General features: G+C 49.0%; 1 protein-coding gene across 2 annotated transcripts in view; it reads right to left on the bottom strand.

Moving 5' to 3' along the window:
* The window catches only part of SLC24A4 (solute carrier family 24 member 4), a 172,781-nt gene that overhangs the window by 79,546 nt on the left and 68,922 nt on the right, over positions 1-24,313 (bottom strand). The gene's annotated exons all lie outside the window — the stretch shown is intronic.

Here is a 24,313-nt window from a genome sequence, read left to right as displayed (position 1 = left end):
TAGTTTTTCTGTCTGACTCCATATTCAGGCTGTACAAGGCCACAAGGTGCCTAGAATTAGAAAGTAGTGTCCCTTCAAGATATTTTGCTTCCATCTACTAGAATATTCTCATAATAGAGAAAAGTCAACAATATTTCTGATTTGAATGGCACCCTCTAGAGTTGTGCAGTGCACAACCTGCACAGCTATACACAGTGATCTACTACCAGATCGTGAGGACAGTCTGTGTTTCTCTATTTGGTGCTGTCAGTTCGCAACACACCAGCAACACAATAGATTTTTGTTGACTTGATTTGCGAGCATTGCTGGCTAACTCAACCCCGAGAAGCAGGTGATTTCTGACTCTTTGTTATGAGACTGAGGGATGAGGCTGGAGTCTTTTCTCTTCATTGTTTACCCTGCCCTGCTGTGGGAAATCAAGTACTGCGGTTACAGGATGGACGCCTGTGTGAGTGGAGACGATTTCTAAACAACCATTTCCATCTAGGCTTTCACTCCCACTTCTCCTCTCAAGTGGCAGAAGGACCAATGAGATCTGAGATTTGTTTCTTTCCTTTAGCCAACAGCTCCTCAAACACACTTGTTTACACCAGGCAACAAGACTATCCACAAAAAAGCTTTCTAACTTGCATTTGCAAAGTGTGTGTCTCCTACTAAGCACCAAAGCCCACAGGAATAAACGAGAAAAGGCAAAGGTAACAGGAGACCCAGGTTCTCAAGTTGTTTCAGGGCTCTCAGAGGAAAGGAATTAACTTCCTATCACTGCAGCTAATTACTCTCATCTTAGACGATTATGTGCTCAGTTACATACTGTCCAATACTTCCCGGGGGGAAGGGACACTCCTAGTGACCTGGGGTTCAAAGCTGTGGGTAAAAGGAGTGGCAGTTTCCCAGGGTCCAAAGGAGGCGACTGTCGCTAGCGCTTCCGAGTCAAGCCCCGTGGTCTTCTCTCCCCTGGTTCATCCGCCCTCTGTGTGGTTATGTTTCCCCCAGTTCTGAGCCAACATCTCCTGATCTTTTCATCAAGGTACAGATCACTAACAGAACATCACCAGTTCCAACATACAGGTATTTGATTTAAAATTGTACCTCCCCCCCCACCCCAACTCCTCCCCGACTCCCACCTTCAAGGCTCAAGGTAACTTCTCTGCAAAGCTTTCTTTAGGCCACATTCAACGCTCTTCTCTAACTACCTCGGCAATGAATACATTTCTCCACAGTTGTCTTAATTAACCAGTGTGATGGAAACCCTTGTTGGAAGAATGTGTCCGATATCTCATTGGCCTCATATCCAATGGCCCCAATATCTCACCAACGTAGAGGCAGATATAAGTACGTATACATCGGGATTTCACAACCACTCCCAGAAGGCAATAAATTGGCTTTCAATCCAAACATAGGGCAACATTTAATTTAAAAAGTCCACACCATGAAATATTGCTTTCTTCCTTAAGTAACACCGTGCATGTGAAAAGTAACAGTAATATCAAGTTATCTTCTACCCACATTTTGTAAAAATCCAACTGCCTCTTCCTAATTTCTTTTAGATATATTTGTTCTACCCCTTCTGGGAGAAAAGAGCATCAGCTCCGGTTGCCGCTAATCTGAACTGTTTGCATTCATCAGGCCAAGTGGGAATTATCATCCCTATCTACTAAGTGTCAAAATCTAGGTGAGATGCAGCTGCATAAGCAAGTTTAGGGCACCTTAGACCCCACGGAGTGACATTTTTAACTCAGTGTGCGTGAAATTAACAACATGTTATCTTCTGAGAACCCAGGACTAGGTAACTCTGTATCCTACTGAAAATGCATTTTACAATCAATTGAGGCCCGAACAAATTAGCAGGGCTCTTGGCAGGCAGTTCATGAGAGTGCTGGCATTTAAATGTCATCTAACCAGGCTGAACAGAATGAGGTTGTTAGGGTTGTTAATTAAGATCCTAAATCTTGCTGGAATCCCCTTCTAGGAGCCTACTTGGTCATCCTCAAATGTGGGACAGTTTTACCGAGCCTGTCACCAGGTTTACCCGGCCGGGCCCTGGCCCTGGCCCTGGCCCAGGAGGATCTCAGGAGGGGAAAAGAGCAGGTGTTGAGCAGGGAAGGACCACCCTGCAGGGAGACAAGTGTCCCTCACGTGGCAACTCTACCCAGCATAGTCCACTTTCCCGGGGGTGATCTGTCCCCAAAAAGCTGTAGAAATTCCCCTCCAAGCTTGGCAAGGGTCAGAACGAAACTGTGCAACTCAGAGGGGAACTTGAACCTCACGAAATCCCAGATTGGGACTTGAACCCACGATCTTTTAACTAAGATCGCACACCTGGTCTCAGGACTTAAGGAAGCTCAGGTTCTTGATGTCTCATCACAGAAAGAATTCAGTGAGAGACAAAGCGATAGCTAGGTAAGAAGCGTATTTATTTATAGAGAAACACATTCCACTCAGCAGGCGAGAGTGGCCCCAGGGTATGGGGGTGGTCAGGTTTTGTAAGGGTGGGTAATTTCACAGGCTAATGAGTGGGCGGAGTATTCCAGCTACTCTGGGGAAACGGTGGGGGTTTCCAGGAGTTGTGCTACCCCCTCCTTGTTGACCCTTATGGTCCTTGGAACTGACGTGGTGCCGGTGGGGGTGTCATCTAGCTGATGTGTTACAGTGAGTGTATATTGAGGCTCAAGGTCTAGTGGAAGTCGACGTGTCCGCCATCTTGGACCTATTTGGTTCTAATCAGTCTATGTCCTGACCTTGGGCTACGTCATTCTTCTAAAGGTTGTGCCCTGCTCCCCGCCCCCACCCCGTTTCAAGAAGGGCTCTGCTTGGGCCCATCGGGTGGAGCAGGTGTGAGGGAACCTAGCCCAGCAGCCCCCGGCTGGTCAGGGGTCCTGGGAAGCAAGGCGCTGAGGAGAGCAGGATTTTTCTTAGGACGCGGAAAGCCTCAGGGAGGAGGAGGAGATGTCAGGAAAACCGGGCCTGGGGGCTCACCCATTTGGTGTCCTTCCCCATCTCTCCCCTCCTGTCTCCAACAGGCCCACCAGTTCTCCCTCCTAAACGGTTCTCACGCCCACCTCTCCGACGCTCCGTGTGGACACCCGCTGCCAGCCTCGCCTCTTCTTAGCCCTGCCGTGGTTGTGCGGGCTGTGCCTGAGAGGCCCTCAGTGGCCCTTGCTGCCCTGGGGACAAGGCCATCCTCGGCATGGCACTGAACCGCCCTTCTGTTGCCCAGTGGTTTCTGATGACAATTTACCAACCACAGTGGCCCACCTGCCTGATTCCACCAACTTAAACATGCAAACACCCAGGTTGGTTAGAAAACAGACGAGGCCACACCTACGGGTGTGTGAACCCATAAAGGATGACAGCGGGGCCCGGTCCTTCTCCTGGCTCAGCCCTGAGCCAGGGCCCCGGTGGAGGCGCTGTGACAGTGTGCCCGCAGCCCTTAGCTCAGGGTTTGGCCCTGTTGGCCCTTATTTTGGGGGCATGACTTGTTCTCAAAGAGGAGAGGTCACGCTGGGTTCCCTGTGACCTGCATCAATTTTTCTGTTCTGGACCCCTTTGGAGCCAAATTCTACATATTCTACTGGAACCGAGCAGAACCCTTCCGTGCCCCCTGCCCCCAAGCACAAAGGCCCCTCTATGTCCCCTGCTTCTTGTTTGTAGAAAAGCTGAAGTCTCCTGGGCCTCCCAGAGTCACAAAAGAACAGGCTCGAGCAGTTAATGATTAAGACAAGAGAGTCACAGAATCTTTCGAGTGTCTGATACACATTCCTGAGTTGTTTTACAGATACTATAACTGCTACCAGAGGGAAAAACCTGACTGCATGATGACCAGACTGTAGCCATGACAGAAAGTGTTCCACCTTGAGCAGTACTGAATCTATGGCTAGCACAATTCTAAGAACTGGCCTCAAGAGAATGGGATTAACATTAGTGCTCATAATAATCTATATCTTGGTGGGCATCAAAGAATTGTAGCTTGCTTGGCCCGTATATGTAAGTGGGCAACTAAAACTGTCAGCAAAATGGACTTCCCTGGTGGCGCAGTGGTTAAGAATCCGCCTGCCCGTGCTGGGGACAAGGGTTTGAGCCCTGGTCTGGGAAGATCTCACATGCTGTGGAGCAACTAAGCCCATGTGCCACAACTAGGGAGCCTGTGTGCTGCAACTACTGAAGCCTGCATGCCTAGAGCCTGTGCTCCACAACAAGAGAAGCCACTGCAATGAGAAGCCCACGCACCACAATGAAGAGTAGCCTGCTCACCACAACTAGAGAAAGCCCGCGCAGCAACGAAGACACAACACAGCCAATAAATAAAAATAAAAATAAAAAAATTGTCAGCAAAGAGATGCTACAGACTCATGTCGACATCTTCCACTCTGAGAATATGGTGCGCTATGTCAGCATGAAGAAGTTACAAAAGATGGACCTTCACCCCTGATCCCATAGAAATGGAGTGACGTCTGACAGTGGGGAATTGAAAGCAGCTCTCTTGCCCCTTTCCTGTTTACCCACTTCTGTTTCCCTCTAACCTTAAAAACCTAATCATAGGAATGAGATCACTAAGCAATTGAAATTAACTCCTGACTTATGCTCTCCTGAATGCACTCCATGCCTTGCCTAACCTGTTGATGCTTTTTCTAGATTAAAAGAAGAATGAAGAATTAAGGAGTTAAAGAATGACGAGCTCTCTACCCCCAACGGCCCCCTCAACAATCCTGCAGGCAGATCACGTGGGCAAGATAACATCTGAGGAGTCAGCCAGCTTGCACTCCTTGGAGGATGATGGAGAATCCAACCTCCTGCCTCAATGATTCGCTCAGATTTTCCCCTCATTTTTCCCTTGAAAAACTGTCATGGCTGCAAAGAATCTTCGAAGTTGGTCTCAGGACACGAGTCCACCTTCTTTCTAGATTGCCGGCTTTTCTGATTAAAGTGACTTTCCTCTCTACTGACACTTGCCTCTCGAATTATTGGCTTTTGAGCGGCAAGCAGCTGAACCTGAGTTCGGTAATAATATGAATCCTAAATAGCAGGATGTCACTTGCTTCAATTTTTATTTTTTTAAATTTTATATATTTATTTATTTATGGGCTGTGTTGGGTCTTTGTTGCTGCGTGTGGGCCTTTTCTAGTTTCAGTGCGCAGGGGCTACTCTTGGTTGCAGTGCATGGGCTCCTTATGGCGGTAGCTTCTCTTGTTGTGGAGCACGGGCTCTAGGCGCATGGGCTTCAGCAGTTGCAGCACGTGGGCTCAATAGTTGTGGCTCCTGGGCTCTAGAGCACAGGCTCAGTAGTTGTGGCGCACGGGCTTAGTTGCTCCAAGGCATGTGGGATCTTCCCGGACCAGGGATCATACCCGTGTCCTCTACTTTGGCAGGCAGATTCTTAACCATTGTGCCACCAAGGAAGCCCTTTGCTTCAATTTTTAGAAGGAGAAAAATAACATAGGTAGGAAAAGCCTCTCTACCACGTGGCCTTGCTCTTTACTTTTATCAAATCCCAACTCGCAACATTAGATAATCACAAACAACTTTCAGAAACATCTTTCATCCCTTCCAAAACTGTTGCCCTGGATAACAATTCCAACCTTGCCAGCCATTCCCTTGGGGGGGCCCCATCCTGCAGCCTGCTCACTGTCCCACATACAACCTCTGGCCAAGCTGACCTCTACCTCCTTGGTCATGTACACCTCCCCGCTCTTTGCCAATGTAAATCCCCCTCGACACAAACACCCCCCGCCCCCCACCAACAATAAGGCAACTACTGTCATGCAAAAGGTCTTTCTTCCTTCAAAACCAGGGGAAAGAGCCCTGGACTGATGGTTAAGGAAATGGTACCCTGCTCATCATAGACAGACACCCAAATAGCTCCAGGCTGTGACCCCTCCTCAGTCACAGATGGTCACTGCACGTGGTGACTCAGGGACTCCTTCCAATACCACAGCCGGGAGGACCAGGCAGGAACAGAAGGAGCTGGGCACTGAGGGAGGCTAGCTTCCCGTGGGATTCTGAGAACAGACACCTCTGCATTCCACATGCAAACTTCGGATTATCCATTGTGATACATTTCACACCATCCTCCAGCCTCAGAGCAACTGGGAACCTCTGGCGTGAATTACCACAGCAGAAAGGGCAGAGAATTTCCGCTTTCCCGTGATTCTTCTCTATATAAAGCTTCATAAGCAGTCAACATTCAGAGATCAATCAGAAGAAAATGTATACTTTCTACCTACCAGACGAAAAGAAAATGCTGTCAGTGTAACAGCAGGCTCCCCAGGTGGGACCTAACCTGAAGCATGGTGGGCCCCACCCCTAAGCAAGTGACCGTCAGTGAGCAACTGTCAACCAGCCACCCTTAGTGGTCCTGCTCAGCCCTTGGTCGGTGCCACAGTGGGCCCCTCCCCCTCCCCTCTTATGTATCAAAGGAGCCCGATTGGGACTGAGGGAAGATAGGTTTTTGGTACGCTAGTCTGCCATCTTCTCCGTCTGCCAGCTTTCCGAATAAAGTCGTATTCCTTGCCTCAACACCTTGTCTCCGATGCATTGGCCTGTCGTGCGGCCAGCAGAGTGAGCTTGGACTCAGTAACATCGGCACCTTGAGGGCAGGAGCCAGAGGCTTTCCCATGTTAGGATCCCTGGGGCAGCACAGGGTCCCTACAAGCTATGTGTTACAGTAGACCTCCAGTCCTAATCTATGCACTGGTAAGAGGAGGGTGTATGGGTGGGGGGGACGTGGGGGGGGCACCATAAGCAGAGGCAGTAACAGAGATTCAGGAAGCCCTTCAAATGCCCCCGTTAGATCTGTCAACACGGCAACTCGGCAGACTGCTGCATACACGGGAAAAAGAATTCTGACCCCCAAAGAGAGATGCAGTCAAGAACAGAGAAGACAGATGAAGAAGCAGAAGACTAAATTGTACACACTGTGTATAAAACTTTTCCCATCGCAGAGAAAGAGCTACAGATGTGCTAGATGTCAACTGACTCTTAAGACAAGCTGGGGGTGTACTTTTAAATACAACATTAAGTTGTAGGGTGATACAGGCAGTCACATTCCTCGGTTTGGCCTCCATCCCTCCGTGGGACTCCTGGACCCTAGTCTTTGGTCAGAGTATGAGTTCCCACATCTTTCTTTTTAAATTTGAAATATAGTTAATTTACAAGGTTGTGTTAGTTTCAAGTGTACAGTGATTCAGTTCTGCATATATATAATCTTTTTCAGATTCTTTTTCATTATAGGTTATTATAAGATATTGAATATAGTTCCCTGTGCTATACAGTAGGTCCTTGTTGTTGACCTATTTTATATATAGTAGTATGTATATATGTTAATCCCAAACTCCACCCCCCAACTTTTCCCCTTTGGTAACCTTAAACTTGTTTTCTATGTCTGTGAGTTCATTTCTGTTTTGTAAATAAGTTCACTTGTACCATTTTTTTTTAGATTCCACATATAAATGATATCATATATTTGTCTTTCTTTGTCTGACTTACTTCACTTAATATGATAATCTCTAGGTCCATCCATGTTGCTGCAAATGGCCTTCTTTCACTCTTTTTTTATGGCTGAGTAGTATTCCATTGTATATATGTACCACATCGTCTTTATTCACCTGTCCATGGACATTTAGGTTGCTTCCATGTCTTGGCTATTGTAAATAGTGCCACTTTGAACTTGGGGGTGCATGTATCTTTGCAAATTAGAGTTTTCTCTGGATACATGCCCAGGATTGGGATCGCTGGATCATATGGCAAATCTATTTTTAGTTTTTTAAGGAACCTCCATACTGTTCTCCACAGAGAACTATTCTCCAATTTACATTCCCACCAACAGTGTAGAAACATTCCTTTTTCTCTATACCCTCTCATCTTTCACTTTTTAATTTATCTTTTTACACCATGGCCCACGAAGGAGGAATAAGAGCATGTGGGGCTCACCCAACCTCATCTGTCCCCACTTCCCAGGGGACAAAGAATTTCATGATGAAAACGAAGCTTCATTCCCCAGCCAGTTTGGGGGAATGGTAGGAGAAAGAGCATAATTTAGTCAAGTGAAAATATATTCAAGTCTCAGTCTAACTACTGGCAAATGACAAGCCAAAATATGCAGGTGTGGCACACCTGGCCCTGGGATGCAAACAGCCCACACCAAACTAAACCGGCAATGAAGCCAAACTAATCGTGATTTGCTTATAAATGAAAAGCATGAATGGCAGCAATTAGAAACTATGAGCAACTCCAAACAATAAACAGAAGGGGCACTCATAAAGCAAGCTCCCTCTGAGTCAAGGAGATTCCAACTCTACCTGGATATGTATGCAGTCAGAAGCGGGCAGTACCACCAACTGCCGAGTGGAATCCAGACTTCTTACGGAATCCTGAATTAGGGCCTCCAATTCCAGGAACTCGCTCATTTTAGTTTACAAATAAAAAGTCTTAGCAAAGCAATCCTTAACAGCTAGCTCAGGTAATAGTTACCCTTCACAGTTTCTGCAAATGAAGCTTTTAGAGCTAGTCCTAGGTATGTTGTTTGCCCACAAGAACCAGAGAGGATTTTTTAAAAATCAGCCCTGGCCTGTCAGGAGGCCCCCTAAGTCTTCCAGTGAAGCCAAAGACCCTGCTCTGAGAATCGCTGGTCGAGAGCGCCCTTGTGCATCACTGCACTGTTAACAGGCAGCTGAGTTGGGAAGCCTGGCTTCCTCTCATGGCAACTCAGGGCACGTTAAAAATAGTGCAGCCAAGATTAACCCTTAACCCAAGACACCGGAGCCCCCCCGGTCAGGCAGAAATAGCTGGCAATAAAAGTCAGGCCAGTACAGTCCTGCAATCCCACTCCTGGGCATGTATCTGGACAAAACTATAATTCAAAAAAAAATACATGTAGGACTTCCCTGGTGGTACCGTGGTTAAGACTCCGTGCTCCCTATGCAGGGGGCACAGGTTCAATCCCTGGTTGGAGAACCAAGATCCTGCATGCAGCATGGCATGGCCAAAAGAACAAAAACATCCAGAAAAATACATGTATCCCTGTGTTCACTGCAGCACTATTCACAATAGCTAAGACACGGAAACAACCTAAACATCCATCGACAGATGAATGGGTAAAGAAAATGGGGTGTGTGTGTGTGTGTGTGTGTGTGTGTAATATTACTCAGCCATTAAAAAGAATGAAATAATGCCATTTGCAGCAACATGGATGGACCTACAGATTATCGTACTAAGTGAAGTCAGAAAAAGGCAACACCATATGATATCACTTATATGTGGAATCTAAAATATGATACAAATGAACTTATCTACAAAACAGAAACAGACTCACAGAGGTGGAGAACAGACTTGTGGTTGCCAAGGGGGGAGGGGGTGGGTGAGGGATGGAGTGGGAGTTTGGGGTTAGCAGTTGCAAACTAGTATACAGAGAATTGATAAACAACAAGGTCCTACTACATAGCACAGGGAACTATATCTTTTTTTTTTTTTTTTTTTTTTTTTTTTTTACAATAAACTGCATATTTTTAAAGTGTACAATTTGATATTTTTTTCTTATTAGTAATGTATATATGGCAATCCCAATCTCCCAATTCATCCCACCCCAACCCCCCACCCCCCTGCTTTCCCCACTTAGTGTCCATATGTTTGTTCTCCACATCTGTGTCTCTATTTCTGCCTGTATTTAATATTTTGTAACAACCTATCATGGAAAAGAATCTGAAAAAGAATATATATATATGTATAACTCAATCACTTTGCTGCACACCTGAAATCAACACAACACTGTAAATCAACTATACTTCAATTAAAAAAAAAGTCAGGTCAAAAGACAGGCCCATCACTTCTAAAGGAAATAGGACGACAGTTTGTAAATCTACCTGGGGTCAAGCTCAGAACAGTTGGGCTGCGTTAAACATCCTGAAAGTCACTCAGACCCTGCCCGTCCCTTACTGCATCCCTTTGCTTTTTGCACCTTCCCCCGCCCCCCTGGCCCCCATCACTCTTGCTGTGTGGCTTTTGAGTAGGGAGGTTAGCCCACAGCTCCAGTCTCAAAGCATCTCTTAATTGGTACCTTGCTTTCTTTGCGTGGAGGGAGCCAGGAAATTTGCCCTGAAGCAGAAGAGCCTGGAATGATAGTGTTCGATTGAGTACCTGCTTTTCCACTCTACTTCTTTAAAATTTAACAACATTCACAGAGGATGTGTAAATGGTATTGGCAATATGCTACATGATTGTGTACTGAGTAGCTATTATGGTTCAGAGTAGTTTGAAAAGTTATAGGAAGCATAATATGAATTTCTATGGAAATAACATCATCAAATCTTAGTCTCCTTTATGATTACTTTGAACAAAATTTTATGTAGGGCTATCTATGATGATAAAAACAATATTATAAGGGCAGTAATTTCCCACCTGGATGACCATTTTCAACTGCTTCCAGAAGTCTGTATTTCTTCTGCATTTAACAACATTGCAAATGGACGTGACTTGCCGAAATCAAGGAAAACATTCTAATTTATAAAGACAGAGAGCACATGACACGCTCCAAATTGTGAGAAAGATAAGGGAACATCAGGAATCATGGCTTTGTTCCTAGCCAAAGCTTGTCTTAGATGGAACGAGACAGAAAGCAGGACCATTTCCCACGGCACCCGACTGGCCGCTGTTTTGCATGGCAGGCATCCGCGCGGGGCAAGTGCCCTGCACTCTCCGTGATGCAGGAGGCATTTGGCAAATCACTTGAAGGACAACGGCAGAAACTTCTGGAATCTCCAAGCAGAAACCATTCCTTAGAAATCTCCAGAGCGGGTAGTACTCACTGATAGTTTGGATTCTTCAAATGATGCAAAAGGAAAGTCAGTCCTGCCTTTATCCCTCTTACTCTTTGTCACTAACTCAGAGGGCTTTGCAAGTCCACTCTTGAGGCGCCTGGATGCCCACCTCCTATTCCAAGGCCTCCTTCAGGGAGTGGTCCTAAAATGGAACGCTGGCTACCCAGTAGGGCAGGGGTCCCCAACCTTATTGGCACCAGGGATTGGTTTTGTGGAATATCAAATATCAGGGTATGGTTCAGGTGGTAACACAAAAAAGGTTCAGGCGGTAATGTGAGCGATGGGGAGGGGCAGATAAAGCTTTGCGCACTGGTACCCGTCCGTGGCCCAGGGTTGGGGACCCCTGCCGTAGGACATGAGAAACAACCAACAACCCCTGAAAACCCCATTGCTGTAGAGGTCACTGGAAAAAAGGCTGTTTCCGGCCACAACCCAGAGATGAGAAGCTGTTCCCCCGATATATAAATCAAAGTGTTGTTTGCGAAGGATGGAAAACTGGCCCAGGATTGAAATGGAACCATCGAAGCCCAGACACCCAGAAGGCAAATGACAGGTAGGTAGGGACATCAGGATGAAGTCAAGCAATGCTGACACAATCTAGGGACAATCCTTGGGAGGAAATAGAACAAAAAAATTTCTGCGATTGTCTCCTCTTTCACTGATTCTAAAATTATAAGTGAGAAAATAGCTACCCAATGTATTTTTCAGATCAAGACAGTTTTCTACACTAATCTCTAAATCCAGAAATCCTGTCTTATCTCTAGAAAATTATACAACAGAGTTTCTGACACTGTTGAAAGAGAAGAATCAATACAATCGATGGGGTGCTGGGGAGAAGGAAAGAACAGCTTGAGAAAGGTGCTTTCCAGGAGTGTGGCGTATGAGCCAGAGCTGGTGCTGATGGCTCTGCCTGGGCTGGGGGCTTCCTGGGAGGAGCGGGCAGGAGAGAGAACGTGGAAGTGGGCTCAGAAGAGCTGTTCTCACGTGGGGTCTCTCAGGCAGTTGCAGCCAGGTGGTGGCTGAAGTTGCTGTCATCCGAAGGCTCGACTGGGTTTCACAGCCTATATACTGCCTGTACCTGGCTGGCAAGTGATGCCAGCAGGTGGCTAGGAACCCAGCCAGCCGGAACACCTCCAACGTCACTTGCACTTAGATGGGACATGCAACCAGCTCTCACTGGAGGAAGCGAGGAATCCCTCCAGACCAAGGTCATCAAAATGCAGGTGTGTTTATTCCACTGTTTTCTTTCCCCAGAGCCCTAGAGAGAGAGAGAGCCAAGATGGAAGGAGCCTGGGTCCCTGAGTGACCATGTGGAAGATGTTCCACCAGCCAGGAACACACCCTGGAGTGCTACACAGTGAGAAGTAAACCTTTATTGTGCTAAGATGCTGAAATAAGAGGGTCTGCTACACTAGCTGGCATCCTATTTAATACCACACCACCTCCTGGTCACAGTCAACTCAAGGCTCCTAAAATAGGAATTGCAGTTTTCCCTGGCAAATCTGGGGCCTTTTGTTTAAAAAAAAAAAAAAAAAAAAAAAGTGCTGGCAGGCCTGTCTAGTGACAAGTAAGTGCAATGATACAGATGGGTCCAGGAAGGCTTAAGGGGCTCACAGAGTAGCCCCCCACCTAGTCTGGTGCAGGGTATAGAGTACAGCCAAGGAGGATGCTTTATCATTTGTGTGACAGTTCTCATTTCAAATTTATGGTGGTGAAGGAAGAAAGTTTCAGAAACCATTTTAAGAAAATATATTGTCACATCTTATGGGGAAAATCCACTGGAAGGAGAGCCATGTTTCAACTTGGGGAAGAGTTAAAACTAAGGCAAAAGTGTTAAGAGTGTTTAAAAATATCTTACGTGGAATAAAGGCTGACAGGCTGATGAAACCGAGTAGGAGGCCAGGAATTCAGGTCCTGTTTGGCAGTAGCTGTGCCCTCTGCTCAGGGGAAGGTGAGATGGCGTGGGCATGCCTCGGCGTGAGTGGAGAGAAATGCACTCCCTCCATGGGGGAGAGAGAAAGCCATCAACCTGGGCTATGGGAGCAGCGGGACAGCGGCGGCACGACCTGGGCTGAGCTGGCAGACACAGGCCGGAGGGAAGCAGGGACGACCCGGGATGAGGGAGGAGAGAAGGGGCAGGGAGAGATGCCACGCACGGGTTCTGCAAAGGATGGGAGACGCCACCTCTGGAGAGGGACCAGCTGGCATCAGACCAACTGAGCAGAAGAGGTGAGTTAACAAACCAAGCAAGACTGGGGGGAAAACAAGTGCAAGTGGATGCCTGGGACTGAGACTCAACAGGGAACCCAGGAGCCCAATGGTGAGGGGAGATTTGAACAGCAAAGTTCAGGAGCCCAGGGAAGACACAGGAAATGAGAGCGCACTAATGAGGCACACGGCTCCCCGGGGGCTGGGCCGGGAGCACCGGCCTGGCACAGGGGAGTGGCTCTGCCCCCGAGGAGCTGAGTGACCTGGGCCAAGTCATTACCCTGTCTCCTCTTCCCTATAACAATCTCTAGGTCCTGCAGGCAGGGCTTCCTGGGGACAGGAAAGGGGAAGGCAAAGCCAAAGAGACAGGGTCAGGGGTCCCCCAGGGTACTGGTTTCCAGGGGCTGGTCCAGGCTGCACAGACCCGGGGCTGGGACTCTCCATCCAGAGGCAGCAAGTCCAGGGGGCAGAGCAGCGGTGTGGGGACCAGATCTAGTTCAGATCCCAGCTAAGCCACTCAACTGCTGAAATATCAAGGTGCCTCCATTTACCCACCTGTAAAATGGGGATAACAGCACCCACTGCACATGTGTTGTGACCATTTCATAAGAGAACAGGGAAGTGTCTAAACATAAGAAGTGCTCAGGGCAGGTTAGTTTCCTTCCAAGAGTGGGCTGGAGGGAAAGGCTGTATTTTTTTGACTTTCAATATGGAAATTGTCAAACAGATGTAGCAACAGAGAGAAACAGAGAGAACGGTGTGATGAGCGCTCATGGGTCCACCACCCAGCTTCAACCATCAATTCAGGACTGATCTGGCTTCATCTCACATCCCCACCAGCTGTGCTGGCTCCCTCTGTCTCACCACCCTGTTTGTTTTATTTATTTTTTTGGCCACGTCGCATGGCTTGCAGTATCTCAGTTCCCCAACCAGGAATGGAATCCGGGCCGCAGCAGTGAAAGCCCAGAATCGTAATCACTAGGCCACCAGGGAGCTCCCATACCCATTTTGAAAGAAATCTCAGTTGTCACAGTATGTCTACCATAAATGTTCTAGTGCACATGTCTAACAGGAGGTGGGGTTTGTTCGTTTTAAAAAGAAACTCAATACAAAGTCTGGACCCAGAGGTGTTCTCTGCTCCCCACACAGGCTGACCAGAGGTGGGTGGGAGATGTCTCCTGCACCCTAGTCTTGGTCTTGGGAGGCTGCCCTGGAGCCTGAAGCCCTCGCCCCAGACACCTGAACACCAGCAGCCTTGACATCCCTCAGGATTGACAACATGAGTTCCCGAACCATCACCCGGAACTAGTACCTACCACCCCAGATGAGCAGATGGGTAAGGACACCTCTCACATCCCCTTTCCTCCTCCATGGTACCCAGAGGGGACGGGGAGGGGTGGGCTACCCACTCTGCAAATGCGTAAATGTAGACATCAATTGGCTTGTGAACCACAACAGAGGGGGCAACCCAGTCCAGTGGCTAAAGTCCAGCCCAGAGGACAGGCGTCCCCAATCAGTGCCTGTGGGCCTTCCTCAACCACCAAGGTTGGAGGTCAGCCACTGGAAGCTTCCAAGAACCAAAGAGCACGTGGCTGGGAAGCCAAGCTGGTCACCTGCAGGCGCAGATCTCACTACCGAGTCCTGGGGGAGCCTGTTTCTCATGACAGCCTCAGACTCCTCTACACTCCAGACCTCACTTTCACCCACACAGGTCCTGAGGTCTCTCTCAAGGCTTTATTAGGTAACAGCAGAGGAAAACAGTACAGGAAATGGGCACTGGCGGGGAGCCGGTGGTGCCAACCCTGGAGCCAGGCAATAAAGGGGTGCACTGTGTAGAAAAAGTTTATAAAGTGTGGTGGTTCCTCAAAAAATTAAACATAAAATCACCAGATGATCTAGAAGTTTCTCTTCTGGGTAGGTAGCCAAAAGAATTGAAAGCAAGGACTCAAACAGATATTGTACCCTACGTTCACAGCAGTGTTATCCACAATTGCCGAGAGGCAGAAGCAACCCGGGTTCCAGCCATGAATGAATGGAGAACCACCACATGGTAAACACACACAGTGGAATGTTAGCCTTAGAGAGGAATGAAGGACTGATACACCTACAACACAGGTGAACCTTGAACAAATTACACCAAGTGAAATAAGCCAATCAAAAAAAGCTAAACACTGGGGACTTCCCTGGTGGTCCAGTGGTTAAGAATCGCCTTCCAGTGCAGGGGACGTGGGTTTGATCGCGGGTCGGGGAACTAAGATCCCACATGTCGAGGGGCAACTAAGCCCACATGCCTCAACTACTGAGGCCGCACGCCACAACTAGAGAGACGCCCATGCGCCGCAACAAAGAGCCCACATGCCGCAACTAAGACCCGACCAAAGATAAATAAACATATATTTTTAAAAGCTAAATACTACCTGATATTATTTATATGAGGTACCTAGAGTAGTGAAATGCATACAGACAGAAGGTAGGCTGGTGGTCGCCAAGGACTGTGTGGGGTGGAGAATGAGGAGTTCGTGTTTCATGGGTGTGGAGTTTTAGTTTGGAAAGTTCTGGAGATGGATGGTGGGGATGGTTGCATAACAAAGTGAATGCACTTCATGTCTCTGAACTGTACACTTAAACACGGTTTAAAACGTCAAATTTATGTTATGTATATTTCCCACAAGAAAAAGACCAAAAAAATAAAAGTTATGGTCATTATTGGAATAATTTTAGACATCAGCGATAAAAATACTCCTCTTCAGAGGCAGACCACTCCCACCACACCCCTGCCCGCCGCCCCTGGTCCCCCGCAGCTCCTGCTGTTTCGTTTCCTCCCTCAGACCCCAGTTAGGATGGCAGGAGGCTGGCGGAAGTGGGCCCACAGGACTGAAGATAGACTCACAAGGACGGAGAGAGCGAGCAGAAGCCTCTCGGATGTCAAGGGTGAAGTGCATTTGCGCTCACAGATGGTGTCCTGAACACATTTGTAGAGCTACAGAAGCCTCCTCCTCCCACTCAAATCTCCCCACCGAGGACCACCTGGAGTTTCAACAGAAGCAAAGAACCCGGCCTCAATGATGGTGTCATAGGCCATCTGCCCAGGTCAGAGACGGGCAAACCATCCTGCACAGAAATCCTAGTTCTGCTCAGATAATCTGCTTATACATTAAACACAGATTAAAGGAAACGTCAAACAAACCCCTTTCAGTAGCTTGGGCCCCTGTTGTGGACTGATTTAACTGCCTTTTGATGGCGCGGCAGAGAGGAGAAAGAGGTTGGCTTTAAATAACACTAATTCTGGTTAACAGCAGGTACCATGTATCATCTAGAGGGTTTATCATGTGTCAGACACTGTGCTAAAGGCTACTCCATCCCCCCAGAAAGCAGACTCCACTGGGCAGGGACCCGCTCACACCTGGATCCCGGGAGACACTCACGAGGAACTGTGGAAGGAAGGACTGGTAAGTGTTTTACGGGCATTCGGTTAATCCACAGAATGACCTCGGGAGGGATGTCTGATCCCATTTTACATCTGAGAAAACTGCGGCACAGAGGGTTCTGGTGACTTCCCCAAGGTTATAGGAGTGGAGCCCAGGCCCCTCTCTTTCCAGTATCATTTCAGTGCTTGTCATAACATTCCGTGCTGCACACTCCCCAGGGGGCCACCTTGCCGCCCAGAATGTGCCTCCCACTGAGCTAGAAACATCTACTGGAGGAGGAAGGTGAAACCATCATGGGAAACACACCTACTTTTACGCTTCCGAGGATGGAGATTCGGAGTCTGAAAATTCCCCTTCTGAGGGACCGCCGAGGTCTTTTATTGGGTTTTTCTGTAAGATGTTATGCAAAAACCCAAACTTTTTGGCCAACCCAACAGATGCCTCACCCCCACGTCCCAAAGTTGATACAGGGCCCAGCACCCTCACCAGAGGGGTAGCTGCCTTGAAGCCACTGGGGACATAGGCTCTGAGTAGCCAGAGTCCGGCCATCTGGAAGCCCTTCCTCTTCCGTAACTGCTCACCTCTGCTGTCTTGTTGCAGTGGCAGGTGTCGCCCAGGCTTCTCACCTCTCCCCACAGATCCTGTGAGGTGAGACATCAAGTTCAGGAAGAGCCTAGTGGACTGCGGGGAAGAGACACGGGATGGGCAGACACAGTCCTTGAGACATCCCGGTTCAGCCTAAACTGGAGACAGATGTGCACGCAGACGACGCAGGTGTCAGCTCCCCAAGAACCTGCGACAAAGGCCCATCCCTGTTCCTGAGCAGCTGTCACGGTTCAGGAGCCCTGCGTGTGCATCTAAACAGAGCTGTGCCGCCTTGCCCTCCAGCTGAGCTTGCTTCCGCTCCTCGTGGATGAGGAGCTACCTCCAGACCCTCCCAGGTATCTTATTTTTTTTCCTTTTTGATTTTGAAAATAGTATTTTTTTCTTCCTAATTTAATTTTTTCTGCAGATCTTTGTTGGAGTATAATTGCTTTACAATGTTGTGCCTGTTTCCACTGTACAGCAAAGTCAATCAGCTGCATTTATACATATCTCCCCACATCTCCTCCCTGCCGAGCCTCCCTCCCACCTTCCCTATCCCACCCTTCGAGGTCATCACCAAGCATCAAGTTGATCTCCCTATTTTACAAGACACAGCACCTGGGAGCTGGGAGGTTCTGTGTCTTATCAGAGATGCTAAGAGTTGAGGCATCACCCAAAGCGGGCAGGATCAGTAAGACAGTAACTCCAGCAAAGCAGCAGCAGCCCACACTTACTGAGCACTTGCTGTTTGTAAGGAATGTTTTCCAAGCCTCACAAGCGGCTTCCTTTATGCTTAGAACCCTGTACCTCTCAGGTGCCATCCTAATTACTTTGTCCCCTTCAACTGCAGGTGGGGAAATGAAGGTTCAGAGAGGTTACATCAGCTGCCTGAAATCACACAGCTGCCATAAGCAAGAGCCAGGATTCAAGCCCTGGCAGTGGGTGTTCCCCAACCCCCAGCTCAGTCTCTTACGAATTACTCTCCTCGTAGCACTGGTCAGTCTGAGTCAGGCTTCAAAGAACAGATGGGAGTGGGGGTGGAGGTAGAGAGAAGCCAGATCCTTCCTTTCTTTGCATCGTGCCGACGGGTCACTTAGTAACCAACCCCCTACAAACTGCCCTCTGAGTGTAGGGAGTGGGAACGAGCACCCACCACTCTCCAGCTGGCAGGTTCGTGTCTACTGCTGCCCCCACAGCCCCAGTGATGGAAAATGCCCCCAGTGACAATAGCTCTTCCATGCCAAGGGCAGCCACTGCCAGGACTGTGACTCTCAAACACCCCCTACCACTTGACCCCAACTCCCCTTCTCAAGTGTGTCCCCTCCCCGTTCCTGGGTCCCCCTCTGGCCCATCTGACAGCCCTTGGTTTCCGAGGCAGCTGTTTTTCTGGGCCTTTCTCAGGCTCCCTCACCGGGGCTGCCTCTCCCCAGCCGCAGGTAACACATATTTAAAGCCTCAGTGTCTTCCAGGGCCTGCCTAGATGGCCACCTCTTCCATGAAGCTCCCCCCACCCCCCTCCCCCTCCAGGATTGACCGGCTAGGGCTCTGAACTTGCTGCCTTTTCCTAGCGCCCCGAGACCTTTCTACTTGTCCTGCCTATAACTTACAGCTGTCTGCTTGAGGGCAGGCTTCTCATCCAGGTCACCTTTCTATCACCCCCTCCACAGGCACAGAGCAGGCTCCCAAGGCACAGGCAGGTCATGCTTTTAGAAATCAGAATTGACCTAAAACCTCCATTAAACTTTCCTGAAAAACCATCAGCTCTGAAACATGACCACACTACACTGTACAGCCCGCCCTTCCGTCTTGATTCATGCAGCCCTGAAATTTAAAGCAAATTTTAATTGCAGCAGAGAGGCTAAAAACCTCTGCCCAGAGAGGCCTGTCATTTTCCTTGCTTATGCTACTTCCAACATTACCTTACCCCCAAGGCCCTGCCCGCCAGGCTCTCTCCTGAGGAACTGCGGAATGTACATCCAGGCTTGAGCCGGGGGAGAGAGACACCGGGCAAGGCAGACACAAAGATTCACACTGCCCAAGTGGGAATCAAATATTCATTTCACTCGATGTTTACTCTGTTCCCATCTCAAGTGAGTCAAGCTGGAGTCATGAAATGGTTTGGTCTAGACTAATTCTGGCTTATATTTCAGAGCCACCGGGCTCTTGGCCGAAAGCACACTCTCCGGCAGCTGTGACGGTGGTCCAGCCAGGCACAGCTCTGGGCCACACTGAAGATCTTAACGAGGGAGGGGGTAAAGAAGGTGCTTCTGCAGGAGGCGGCCCTCGGGCACAGGGACTGGATGCCTGGGAAGCAGCCTTCACCTTCATGCCTCTTCATTTATAAACACTGGAGCCCATTCCATGAAGAGCACCTTGCTGGGTGGGGAAGCGACTCCGATGGCTGATTCAGCCTCTGCCCTGAGGAAGCTTCCAGTCTCGCAGGGAAGGCCAAGTGGAGAACAGTGTCAGGGGCGTGACCTGTGCACAGATGGGGGGCAGTATGGGGGTAACAGAAGAAAGCAGAAAGCAGTCCTCGCTGCCTGGAGTGCCGATAGGCAATGTTCTAGAAGAGGGAAGATCAAGCTGCACCTTACAGCCATGGGGGTGAGGGTCTGGAGACAGAGGAGGAAGGGTATCCACGGGGGTCCCAGGCACGTGCAAAGTCCCCAGTGCTCAGGGCGTTTTGTCTCAGATCCGTGGTGGCACCCGTGTGCCTGCCTGCCCAGCTCGTCAATTCCATAACCGAGCCTCATTTCTCTCGGTGCCCTCTGGGGGTCCAAGTAAGTGGTGTGCGGGATGGGAGGTAGGGTGGGGGGCCAGACAAAGGACCTGACGTGGCAAGCTTCCAGCTCAGGCCAGGCCTTCAATAAACATTGGGTTTCTCCTCCTGCCATGAGGGCCCCTGGGGTCTTTACATATGAAAATGACAAGAACATACTTGCTGGTTCTGGAGAAGGCTGGGAGGTGATGAGAATGATGGCATGGGGAGCCAGGCAGACAGGCAGACCACTGCAGTTGTCCAGACAAGGCTGGGCGTGGGGAGGCAGGTCTAAGGTAGGGTGAGGGCAGAAACTGTGGCCAAGAGAGACTAGCCAGTGACCTCATTGCTAGGGAGTGAAGACACACAGCCCGTGAAACAGATTTTCGGAGTCTGAATCCAGTGCTCTTCATAACAGGGCAAGAGGTTCGGTGGCCTAGAATAGACGCACTTCCCACATCTGCCACTAGAGGCCAGAGCGCCCAAGGCAGGACCCTCTGAGTCACAGCTTAAAGAAACAGTCCCAGCGCTGCTTCTGGGGCAAAAGATTTTCTAAGAATTGCTCCAGGACTGACCAATTCCTTTGTGTCCAGGTAGGGTCAGGTGGTCAACTCATGACCTCCTGAGAAGGTAGCTTGAACCTGTGTCCCCATCCCTGCTCTGACAACAACCAAAGACAAGCTATACATCACTCCCCTCAGTTTCTGCTTCCACACCTACCTCATAGGTTTGTTTGGGGGATTAAATGATTAAGTAAGATGATACACCTAAAATATACTGGTACCCTAGTAGTAGTAAAAATACAGGCTAACACATACTGAGCACGCCTTACATGCCAGGCAAAGTTTACATAGATTAACATATTTAATCCTCACCATAACTCTGAGGCAGACTGTAATTCTCCCCATTTAATCGTGGGAATACTGAGGCTCAGAGAGGTTAATTTGCCTAAGGTAGAGCTAGCAAGATGTAGGGCCAGGTTCATCTGGCTTCAGAGTCAGAGGTCTTACATATATATATATATATATATATATATATATATATATATATATAAAAATTGTATATACTATATATATTTTTGCAAGCTAGAGTGTTTAAACCACTCTACCAGAAGCATCAAAAAATATAAATCTCCCCCTGTAAAATTTAGTATTTCTAGTTATAGGAAATGTGTTCACTATAGAAAATTTTCAAAATATAAACTAATCATGGACTTCCCTGGTGGCCCAGTGGTTAAGAATCCGCCTGCCAATGCAAGGTACACGGGTTCGAGCCCTGCTGCAGCAAGATCCCACATGCCGTGGAGCAACTAAGCCCGTGCGCCACAACTACTGACCCTGCACTGTAGAGCCTGGGAGCCACAACTACTGAGCCCATGTGCTGCAACTACTGAAGCCCACGAACCTAGAGCCTGTGCTCTGCAACAAGAGAAGCCACGGCAATGAGGAGCCTGTGCACCACAATGAAGAGTAGCCTCCACTCACCACAACTAGAGAAAGCCCGTGTGCAGCAACAAAGACCCAACACAGCCAAAAAATAAATAAATTAAAAAATAAAATAATCATAAAGAAGAAAACGAAATTCCTGGCTACCCTTCAATTCAGAGATTACCACTCGACTTCTGGCCTCTATCTTCATTGTTATAGTAGTTTTGGCCCCAATCATTACAGTATATCCCTACGACGCCAAAGGAGGATTGTACATTGCAATTTTGTGCCTACTTCATTTCCCGCTCCCTCTGGAGAAGCCTAGTGCAAACCCTCAAACAGACTGGCCTTTCTAGTTTAGACTCCTATTCGTACAACAAGTTCATGCACATTTTTGTGTATCAACACCACTCGTGCCTCTACCCCTGTGCCAGGCACTGCAAGAGGTCTTCAAGGGACTCAGTTCTTGGGCTTGTGCTCAAGAGGCTCACAAATGCCAAAGATGCACATTCAACCCAATTTACAGTCAAGCAGTCCTCACTGGGTGCTTCCCAGGTGTCAGGCCCAGAGATCCAGCACGGAACAGACAGTGAGGCTCCCAAGGGCTCATGTTGAAGAACAGAGCAGCCAGCAATAAGAAAATAAACAGGGTAATTATAGCAGTTCCAGCTGTGAAGGGTGATGCGACACGGTGTGACCCAGGAGAGCGTGACTTGAGACTGGAAAGTGTGAGAAGGTTTCTCTGAGGAGGTGACATTTAAGCTAGCCCTGAATAGATTTCAAGGGCCTTGGCTTATCAAGATCTGGGAGGAGTGTTCAGCAAGAGGGAACAGCAAGTGCAAAGGCCCTGAGGCAGGAGGGGGTTTAGAGGACTCAAAAGAAAATCAGTGGAGATTTTCAGCTAGGGAGTTGACCCACACACTTCAAATAGCAGACAAGATGATAGATACGAATTGACACAATAAGGCAAACTTTCTTTTAAGAACTTACATGAATTTTTAAATTACCTATCTTGGGTTTCCTACAGATTTCTGAAAGGTGGTGAATTACAGAATACACGTGACCTCCTAAAACAGGAGCGTCTCAGCCTTAGAATCACTTGGGGAGCTTTGAAAAATCTTGGGGCCCAGACTACACCCCTATGGTGACACCATAATGTTGGGAGAGGAGGGGGGAACCTAAAATTTTAATTTAAAAAATTAAATAAAAAAAATTTTTTTAAAGCTCTCCAGGTGATTCCAACATGCAGGCATAGTTGGGAATCCCGAGCCTACAAGAATAAAAGACAAAGCAAAACGATCTCACATAACTGAAGAACTTCAAAGTACTGTGCAAATGCAACTCAAGCTTTTTGTTTGTTTGTTTTTTGGCCGCACCTTGCGGCATGCGGGATCTTAGTTCCCTGACCAGGATCGAACCCTTGCCCCCTGCAGAGGAAGCACAGAGTCTTAACCACTGGACCACCAGGGAAGTCCACAATTCAGGTTTCTAAAGTGACCATCAGGCTGCATTTTGCAGCTCAGTGGGCATCTCTGCCATCCACCCCTTACTTCATGCACACCCTCCCAGGACTGTTGTTTCAACTGAACCCTTACAACAGGCCCCAGAGGAAGGAGCAATGGCCCCTCCACACAAGAGACAACTAGGGCTCGAAGGGGTCACCTCCTCTGCCCACGGTCACTGGCTCACAAGCAGCAGCATATGGTGTCTAGCTTGGGCCCCTTGTGTCTTCCGAGCTTCTGTCTGGCCCACCAGGCAGGGGGAACAGCCTTGCCCCCAGGCTGAGAGTTCTGGGTGCTGAGGGACCCTGGGCAGGACCCACAAGTTCCTTCTGGGGCTGATAAACCGCACCTGCCTCAGAGGGGGAATCCTGCAAAGGCAGAGATTCCATAGTTGGTACCATGAAAGCCCAGATTTTTAGAAAAGCAGCACCTCTTCTTCTGATGGTCAGAGAAGCCCCATCGGTGTGGGGCAGGGTGCTGATAACAAAATCCCAGAATAACAGGATCTCAGCACTGACAGCATCTGCCCAGACACCAGAAAGCCACTTTCCCATCAACACCTGTCTTGCCCCAGCAAAGGGCCACTTTGCACTGCTCTGAGCCCGGCATGGGGCTGCGGCCGTCATGGCAACAAGTGGCTCCCAGGAGCAGGAGGAAGTGGTCTTCTCAGGACAGAGCCCTCCCTGAGGCCAGGAAACATGGCCACAGGCTGGTGCCCCTCCTTTACAACTGATGCGGCCAAGGATTCTGAGGATGGCCACCTCTTAGGAAACTCAGCCTGGCTCTTGGAGCTTCAAACTCCCCTCTGAGTCCTCTTTAAATGAGGATGGAGGGCACTGATGGAAGGTGGGGTCCTCCCACCTCGGGCCATGGAATTCGCTCCCCAGTCCCTGTCGCTTCCACCCTGTTCTGCCTTCAGTGGCAAAGGAACCACTCCTTGTCATCTGTGGGTCTGTGTCCCTCTGCCTTCAGGGTTTGTGAGTTCCTACAAGTACAGGCCACAGGGTGAAGTCCATGCCTCAGGCATCTGCTGTACTGGAGGGAGAGGGGACCCCAGCCCAGTCGTGCCATGTGGTCCAGCTTTAGGGAGAGACGAGCTCCAGAAGAGACCACAGCAGGGAGAGGGTGGGTGGGAAAAGGGCCACCAAAGAGGGGAGAAAGCGAGCAGAGGCTTGGATGATGTGAAAACTGGCGGGGGGCGGGGAGGTGTTGGGGAGGGAGAATCTTCAGCTTCAGCTCAGGGCACGGTTTCAGAAGGAAGTGGTGATGTGATCACGAAACAGAAAGGTTGTGTGGCTGGAGCGATGGGAGGCTGCGCTGAGCGGGAGGAATCTGGGTTTCCAGCATGACTGCTGGCCTTGTGGGAACGAGCCCCATCCAACTGGGCACCTACCAGGTGGTGCAAACTGAATCCAGGCCGGCCAGCCCCCTGAAGCCTCCTTTCTCTGGGGCTCCGCAGCTCCTAGACAAAAGCTCCCAGGTCTTGGACAGAAAGAGGCAGACCCCAGGGAGGCAGAGAGGGCAGGGGTGCCCAGCTTCAGGCCTGAGCCTGACACCCTTCCTCCTAGGTTATTCCAGCAGCCCCTGCTGTGCCCCG

Source organism: Hippopotamus amphibius, chromosome 4, assembly GCF_030028045.1.
Source record: "Hippopotamus amphibius kiboko isolate mHipAmp2 chromosome 4, mHipAmp2.hap2, whole genome shotgun sequence".
NCBI classification, from domain to species: domain Eukaryota; kingdom Metazoa; phylum Chordata; class Mammalia; order Artiodactyla; family Hippopotamidae; genus Hippopotamus; species Hippopotamus amphibius.
This window is presented reverse-complemented; position numbering and strand designations above follow the sequence as displayed.